General features: G+C 38.4%; 1 protein-coding gene across 2 annotated transcripts in view; it reads right to left on the bottom strand.

Moving 5' to 3' along the window:
- The window catches only part of LOC108959688 (pentatricopeptide repeat-containing protein At5g46460, mitochondrial-like), a 91,082-nt gene that overhangs the window by 19,605 nt on the left and 62,056 nt on the right, over nt 1–9,421 (bottom strand). The window lies entirely within an intron of this gene.

Below are 9,421 nucleotides of genomic sequence, written 5' to 3'. Positions count from 1 at the left end.
GTGGATCAAACTCAGAGAATTGTGGAAGTTTGGATCAAGGGACTTCAAGATGAGGGTTAGATGAGTCGAGGCTGGCCGAGAGAGCGGACAGCAACAAAAAATCAACCGGTTTTTGCAGAGGATTTTTAAGGAGCAAAATACGGGCGAGAGATTTGGATTACACCAAAAAATATATATATATATATATATATAAGCTGGCCAAGGATGAGATAAGAGAGGAAAAAGCGGGTCATTCGGTGATTGATTGAGGAAATTCTGACCGAGAGCTTCGGAGACAGAATGAGGAAAAGATTCGGTGGTTCCTTTTTAAAAAGAGAAAATACAAGAGATGGGGACTCTTTAATAAAGCAAAACCGATCGTGAGCTTCGAGGGCGGGTGGCTTTCGTGGCTGGGGAATCCAAAGAGGGAGATTTTTTACTGAGAAGTTGGAAAGCAATGGAAAAGCAGAATCCGCCAAGATTAGATAGCGGGGAGCGGAAGGAAAAAGCTTGAGAGTCAAAAAGTAAACGATTCGTTTCTCACGCTATTTTGATATGAATTCGCTATGCTTAATCCTTTGCATATGAACTTGTCTAAAGATTATGTTGCCTAACTGTTACTTATGCATGATTGTAATAGACAGCGTATGTTTTGTACATGTTCGGCCCCTTAAAGTATCTTCGACTGACCTTGTTGTTTGTTTGCATGATTTTGCTTCATCCAGCACGCTTATGTTGCTTTAGATTTGCTTTTAGATTAAATTCAGTGTTTGTGTAGTTGATAATTTGCAGTTCTCAAAAGTATTCTAATTGCCGTTTTTATGAGAAAATTGTCCAAATAAGCCTAAACATATTATACAACGGTCAATTCAGTCATAAACTTTTCTATTGTACTTAGTCTTAACCTTTTTAATAACTTACCAATTTCGTCCTATGTGTTGCGATCAACATTGACATTGACTTGCAATTCTTTTTTTCGATTTTATGAACTTTTTCTTTTTTGACGTTCACTAGCCTTACCGGGCCTCGTCAATGGCTGGCGGAGGTTGCCGACCCTAGGCAAGGGTTGCCATCATCAGCCTCAGGCGAGGGACACCGACAATCAAACAATTAATTTTGCTTATTTTTCAAAATATAATGAACACCATAAAAATGACACTAACCTTTTGCAAATCATTTTAGTTAGTTTTTAGATGACAAAGTATATGAAGGATAACTTTAGTAAAATTATGTGCTAAACCTTGTAATAATAAACATTTCCTTGGATCTTTCACAATTATCTAGATATATATTGAAAAATCAAAATATAGAAATGACATATCAAATCTTTAAATCACACTAAGTTCTTATTATGCCATAGAAAATTTACCATCATATCTATAGTGTCCATACTCTTTGTTGCAGGATTTGTCTTTCATGTATTAGTGTCTGTGGAGATTTGTAGTCTCCCATGTTGCACGTGATCAAGTGATCAAGTTGGTGTTCAAGCCTTGTGAAAATTTTAGACTTAAGGCATATTAAAAATATATGATATAACTTTACCAAAAATATATATATATATATGATATAATAAAAATATCTGCATTGGTTAACAAAATCTCATTAAAGTTGTCTCTATATGTGGTGTATAAATAGTTTGTATTTGCTTTATCACATAACTCAAATCTTTTGGAGATTGAAATTCCAAATAATAAAACTATTGTGGACTCATGTGGAAATTGGTACAACTAAATTGTTAATCATACATAATGTCTTATGCTGAATTATGTGGATCAACATTGTTGACAATCTGTAGTTTTTACTCCTGATTATATTTAAATTCTCCATTCTCAATCATATAAATGTAACAGGCAAGATTTATAAAATTAATGAGCCAGCAATAGCTCATTCACAATTGTTTGTTTTTTTTTTTTTTTTTGGTGAGAAAATGTTAGACGCTTTCAAAGCATCATGTCATCAACCACCAACTCCAATAATTCAGTCTGTTTCCGTGTGCTTTTCCCCACTCGGTCTGTCTCCACATGCTTTTCCCGGTGCAATTATTCGGTCTATTTCCACATGCTTTTCCCCGCTGCAATTATTTCGTCTTTGATCTTCTTCGCTTCATGTCCTAGGTGCTTTTCACGACCAAAGTCCAATCTTGGAGGCTATTACTTGCGTCTAATAAGTAAGAAATTATTAAATGAAAAGTATATATATGGTACACTAAATCTAAATCCGAAAAGTTAAGGAGATTCTTGTGAAGTCCACCATTTTTAATGGTTCAAATTCAATTTGGTTAAGAGACTAAGTTCACACAAAAAAATTTCTAGATAAATAACCATGCTATTACTTCTCAACTATCCTTTTGACAATTCGATGGAAATAATACCACTTGTCGAATCTTGATATGCTAAATCTCCTTTGTTGAAAGGATGGACATCACAAAGGACCCACCTTATCTAACATGTACGATCCAATCATCCTTTCTAAATCAAAATCATTAAATGAATTTGTGAAATGAGAGGGATCATCATAATGTTGCAAGCGGATAAGATTTTTAGCCATGCTCCTAATCCCTTGATCGCAGTTGATGATCTTGTGGGCAAATAATGAGTTCTAATGCTCATGATCTATTTATGGGTGTAAGAGGATTTTGCGTAGCGAGTACCTCAAAAATTGAACTTAACCTGTGGAAGATTATAAATTCTCAACTTGAAATTTTTGTCTTCAAATCCAAGTCAAGTTCGAACGTTTTGAGTGTACTATTGGTCCAATTGTGCATTGAACAAAGCTTTCTTCACCATGAGACTTGAAATGTTCTTTTTCTCTTAGCACCAAAAGAAAACAAGAGTGATGACTTTTAAGTCAAGCCTATGAAATTTTTCCATAGTGGAGGGAAAAAGTTTCCAACTTTACTAGTTAGAGGAATGGCAACACTTTGAGATTGTCATGGAGAATGTGAATGCCCATAAGACAACTAGGATGTAACCTATGAAGCACAGACGTTATACGTGCTTCCGTGTCATGTCCGACACGTGATCTACTTTTGTCGACACATTTCGACACGCGTGTTTCAAAGATAATGGAGGGTGGAGGTGAGAGCGAGGGAGCAGAGATTGAGGCGAGGGCCGCCACTCTGTGATGCTGCAATGGATTGATGACGAAGCTACAGCTACGAGGGAGTAAGGGCTAGAGGCGAGGCGGTGAATGATTGTGATGAGGACCGAGAGCAAGCAGACATTGAGAAGAAGAGGAGAGGAGGGGGTCGTGTGGCGAGCAGGAGAAGAAGAAGGGTGTTGCTAGGGTTTTGAGAAGGAAACTAAAAGAATAAAAAAGGAATTTGGCGTGTTGCAGGGAGGGGGAAGTGTCAGGTGGTGGGGAGGGAAAGAAAAGTGAAAAAAAAATTGTGGGTGGGGGAAAGAGACGAGGGAAAAAGGGGGAAGTGACAGGAGGGAGGGGGAAGTCTCCGGTGGTGGGGGCAGGAAAGAAGAGTGAAAAAAACTTAGGGGCGGGGGAAAGAGACGTGGGAAAAAAGCGACTTGGGGTGGGATGGGATGGGGTGGGAGACTTTTTATTTGATCGAAAAAAATAATTAAATGAAATAAAAAATTAATTTCGAAAAATAAAAGTATTGAATGTTGAATGATTAGTGTAAATTTGAATTAAATTAATTAAAAATAAAAATATTTATTTAATGTATCTCACGGTGTTAGAATTTTTTATTTTTAAGAAATGACGTATCGATGTATCGTGTTATATCGTGTCGCGTGTCAATGCTACTTTAGGATGTAACCTTTTGACATAGGTTACTTCTAACTTATTTCTTCTTTATACATGTCGATACACCATGCACCAAATTTAGTATACCATCATGTTTGATATGAACTTTATCGTTCTTCACTATAAATACCATATAAATTATTGGATAGTTAATTTCACAATTGAAGAACTATAGCTTTGCCATCTCCGATAGCAATGTATCAAATTCTCACCTACCACCTTACATTCAAGTCACTTAACATGGCCCAAATCTCCTCTCACACGTTCTCTCTACTTCATTCATCCAAATAATGGTATTACTCGTATACAACACTTACCCTCTCCAACCAAAAGAATTACGTTTGAACCTCAAGACAAGGTCCTCTATAATCACCGGTTTTAGTTTATGGGTATTACCGTGAGTTACACTTATCCTCTCTTGTGAAAAGATTCGCTTGAGAACCTCTACAATCATCGGTCTCTCCCCCCTCCCAAAAACCATATATGGAAGCCATCATATAAATTCTCTTGGCAAAAGAATTGCGTGCAAGCCTCAGGTCTCTTCCCCTCCCAAAATCATATTTGGAATTTTTGTATAAATCAAGTTATCTTGAATCTTAATTATCATGAAGACGTGACAACAAAGAAAAAGAGACCACGAGTTTATAAAATATTTTCCAAAATCAACCTATCCACAATTGATGTTAGTTTATAATACCTTTTTCTCAAGACTACTTGTATAAATGTTTTTTGACACTAACGATGTATGCTATAGTTATCAAAAGAAAATTCTAAAAATGCATATTGCTATTGAATCCAAGTCAAATATGAACGTCTTGAGCATACTGTCAGTCCTGCTACCCACTTAACAAGGTTTCTTCACCATGAAGAACATCTTCCTTTTCTCTTAGCACTACCAAAAAAAAAAAAAAATAGTGACAACTTTTAAGTCAATCCAATGAAATTTTCCTAAGTGGAGGAAAAAGTTTCCAGCTTTTCTTTTCTCTTAGCACCACAAAAAAAAAAAAAAAAAGATTGACAGACTTTTAAGTTAATCCAATGAAATTTTTCCAAAGTGGAGGGAAAAAGTTTCCAGCTTTACTAGTGCAATGATGCTTTGAGATAGTCATGAAGATTGTGAACAGTTAGGAGATAATTGGGAGACGAGGCTTCCAGCTTTGTTACAATGAAAAGGTTAGGCTAACAATGGTAAGAAAAAGCATTAACACCAAGCCAGATCTATAAAGTTGTACATTCAATAGTTCATTGTCATGGACTCATGGTGGTCTTCAATTACTTTTGCATTCTTTAGTATTTTCCTTGCACGAGGGTTTAAAATTTTCTCAACGGATACAAGTACTTCTCTCTTTGCAATTATTATTGAAGGCACCTCATTTTTTACCAATGTTTGACCACGCAAACTATTCTCGGATAGCACTTGCTCCGGTAGAAAATTTCTTGATTTCAAATGTGTCGGAGCCTTGAGTGTTGGAAAAAAGAGTTCTTTGAAATTACGATCAATTGGTGTAATTGGATTGTGCTCTGCAAGAACAAAAATGCTCAATTTTCGAGCATCGAATTGCCAGATAACAGATATCACAACTTTTAACCACAACCATCCGATCTTGACAGTGTCAAGAAAATTGTGATTTCCCAGATCAAGTGATAATCTGAGGTATATCTAGTCACAACTAAAGCCTTGAGAATTAGGTCAATCAGAATTTCAATGAGAAAGATATTGTGACTTTTCACCGTGACCATTCTTTCAACCAAGTTTGCATAAATCCATGACCCCGACACTTTTCCAAATATCGGACATAATTTTCAGAAAATTCAGGTCATGAGCCGTCACGTCCCGAACCTCGAGCGTGTGCACATCCCTCAATAATCGATAAATTTGCAACATCCCAAGACGCGTCGTAGACCCAATCGATTATGCACATGCGGAAGCGTACAATAAACAATCCCCAAATAACACAAACATAAGATAGAAAAACAGGACAATCAAATTTCACAAACACACCTTTATAAACACACTAGGTTTATACACAACTAGTCTATACACAAGAGTTTGCTCCAAAAAGAAGAGCCACTAAACCATCTACTCACTAGGCTCCTCATTCATGGCCTCAGGGGGCTCCGGATCTATCACAACACCATCAGGAATGTCAAGATCCATAGGATGCACTACCTCCCACTCCCCAGTACTGACGGAAGGCCCATCGAAACCTCATAAGGGACCCTTCCAACCCCCTTGTCAGAAGCCGATGAACCATGCCTTGAATCGGTGAGATACCAACTCAAGTAGGCCCTAATCGACCCAAACCATAGACTCAACCAACTCCCGAGTCAGGGTGGTCCCAGGAAACTCAAAATCCATCGTCTACGAGACCCTGTACCCTACCTGATGCTACTCCATCTAGGGACCTGAAAAGATTAAGCCTACGACAAGGTGAGATGATGTCTCAGCGAGTTCACGCCCTAAACCTCGATTAGGAAGGTAACATGCAAGCTCCTTCACCGAACCGCCTACATAAAACTTACCTTGTTAATAGGATTAATACCACCAAAAATCTAAGACAGATACATCTATGATAAATTTACTTCAAATTAATTATTTGACTACCAAAAATCCCAAACTGGTATATTCATGATAAATTTATCTCAAACTGATTTTTTTGACCATGAAAAACCTAAAACTAATATACTTGTGACAAACTTTCCTCCAATTAATTTTTTTACCATGAAAAACCTCAAAGTATTTGGTATATTTTGTGACAAATTTATCTCTACTTAATTTTTTACCACTAAAAATGGTTTCGATACATTTGTGACAAATTTACCATTAACTAATTTTTTTACCACTAAAAACCCCAAAATGATACTAGTTTCCGTTAAATTGGATTAATACTATGGAAAAATCACAAACTAGTACACTTGTAACAAACAAAGGGTAAAACCCCAACCGATATATTAAATCAACTATCACGTGTCATATAATTTAATAATTTAATGATAAAATTTAATAGAAAATAATATAGAGTAAATTTATCATTGATATACCAGTTTAAATTTTTCGGTGGTTAAAAAATTAATTTAGAGTAAATTTATCATGGGAATATCAATTTAGAGTTTTTAGTAGTCAAAATCAGTTTATGTTAAACTTATCATAAGTGTATCAATTTGTTGTTTTCATGATTAAAAAATTAATTTTGAGTAAATTTATCACAACTATTCTAATTTGAGATTTTTCAAAGTATTAACCTTCGAGAGTTCCCTGCTCCTTCTCCAAAGTATGGTCAGTTTGGCCAACTTATGCGAACCCACGTGTCCCAAGAGCCTACTTTGAAATCAGATGTTGGTTTCATTACCAGAGACCGATTTCCCACCTCAGAAAATAAGGTCGACATGCTCTTAGAGATGGGGGCTACAGGATTAAGTTGCTAATAGTGTTGCTGGGGAGGGGTGTCAGCGGTTCAGCGCACGAATCTGGTGGATCGACGGTTTATAAAAATGACGTGTAAAAAGGGAGATGTTGTCTAGAGAATTGTTCATCCTAAGTTGTCGGCAACAAGCTCCTACCATCATGTTCCTAACTAAGTTCACTAAAGATATACTGGTCGATCCTCTTTCAAAAGGGTTCAAATTGCACAATTTACACTGGTACGATTGCTTGGGAGATCCTCCGGATCACGTCGAACTGTTTCGGGCTGCCATGACGCTGCATGCAGCACCAGCTGCAATCACATGTTGAGCCTTCCCAGCAGCAACCCAATGAAGGCAGCTCGGATATAATTCAGTGGATTGAAACCGCAATCTGGCATATGAATTCGTCGACTTCTAGATACTTTTATTACTCACTTTTCCGGCAAACGACACTTCTAAAGAACGGAAAATTCACTTCGAGATATTAAGCAGCAGTTGAAAGAGTAATTGAAAGATTTCTCCGCAGATTAGTTGAAGTGGCCATTGAGATTCCGAATCTTCCTTCTACTGATTCTTTACCAGTTGCCATAGTAGCTCTTCAAACTTCTCCATTCTTCTTTTCTGTCAGCAAAAAGCGGCCCACCACTCTATAAGAACTATTAACCCACGCGACTATGGATGTCAAGGCAGAAAAGACTGTCGGACCATCTCCACGCTCATCTACTCCTGTCACGACGATGCAAACAACAATGGTCCAACCGGCCAGAAAGAGAGTGAAGGAGAAAGCGAGTTTGGCCGTCACGCCTCAAGGAATCTTACGTTGACCAGGTTGTCTGAAGACTCCTCGCCGCCCGCGGGAAATGTCTCCATACTGCCATTCTCATAGAAACTATGGCCACCATGCAGATGATTGCCACAAGACATTGAACAATTGATCCACAGAAGCCACCTTACCAAGTATGCAAGGAGGAGAATGTGGGGTTTAATCCTTTTTGGGGGAAGAAGTCGAGGTGGAGGAAGAAAAGTAGGATGCCAGCCCCGTCCTGTCTCCCAGCAAAAAAGGCCAGCCACACTGTCTAGTTGTGCCCAAGTAAATGACTCCTCAAATGTCATCTGAAAAGTTGAATATAGTGGATATAGCAGGGACAACCACCACAACTGCCACCCACTGTTCACCACCACTGCAACCGCAACCAATACCACACCCCACAGCCAACCATCACGCTGCCACCACCTTCATCACGGCCAACCTTTAACAGCCACGTCCGACCACCCAAGCGACCACCACCACCAACTTCAAACTCATCGTTGTCGTCTCTCTTTGTGGCTAGCTGAGGCGTAAATCTCGGAATGGAGGTCTCATAACCTCAAATCAGAAGTTGCAACATCAAATTTGAGGTTGCGAGTCCTTGGACTCAAGGCAGCAACCTCAAGCGGAGGTCTTGGAGGTTGGGGATAGCGAGAGAGATCCAGAAGCATTAAGAAGCGGCAGCAACGGCATGGTACAGTGTGGACCATGGCTGAGCATGAAAGAAGATGAAAAGGAAACGGCCTACTGAACAGGGGGCCTCGACTACTGGCTAGTTCAGTAGGCCGTAAATAGTAGCCAAGGGATGTTTCCACCGATGAGGGTCTTCCCTAGTAGTCCCCTGGCAGGGTGCCCAGTAGGATTATGTTCCTTATTTTTACTTGTTGGTGCCCGCAAGCCTCATCCCCTGTCGTTGGAAGTGTATATTTTTCTTCCCCACTATCAAGGAATACCAATGATTTCACACTAAAGATAAGCTGAATGTTGGTAACTTCTCACTTCAATATCATTTATCCCCACACCAAGTTCTCCCTAGAGGGTCAATTGAATGTGTACAAAAACCATTTTAAGATTAAAAATTAATCCATCTTAAATTGGGTTGGCACTCCTATATAGCAATGTGTATCATCCCTTGCTGAGTAAGCAAGTCACCATATTGAGCTACATTTTGAAACTTTAGGTATCCAACTGAAAAATAAAAAAATTGAGGCACTGGTGTAATTACCCCTAAAAATAAATCTGATAATATTGAAATTTTTATATTCTTCCAAATTGTATTTCCGATTTTAACTAGCTCCCATTAATTTATCCACGATTGTAATGCATATTCCACCAAACCAAAGGCAAGTTGAAGACAATGAAGAGCTGAAGACTACTGCTCTTGTACTCCACGTGTAAGGTGTAACGAAGATCCCGTGTTCTCTCTGCCAAGCCAGTTCCTTCCAGTGCTGCAAGCAACTACAAAAA

Source organism: Eucalyptus grandis, chromosome 5, assembly GCF_016545825.1.
Source record: "Eucalyptus grandis isolate ANBG69807.140 chromosome 5, ASM1654582v1, whole genome shotgun sequence".
NCBI lineage: Eukaryota > Viridiplantae > Streptophyta > Magnoliopsida > Myrtales > Myrtaceae > Eucalyptus > Eucalyptus grandis.
This window is presented reverse-complemented; position numbering and strand designations above follow the sequence as displayed.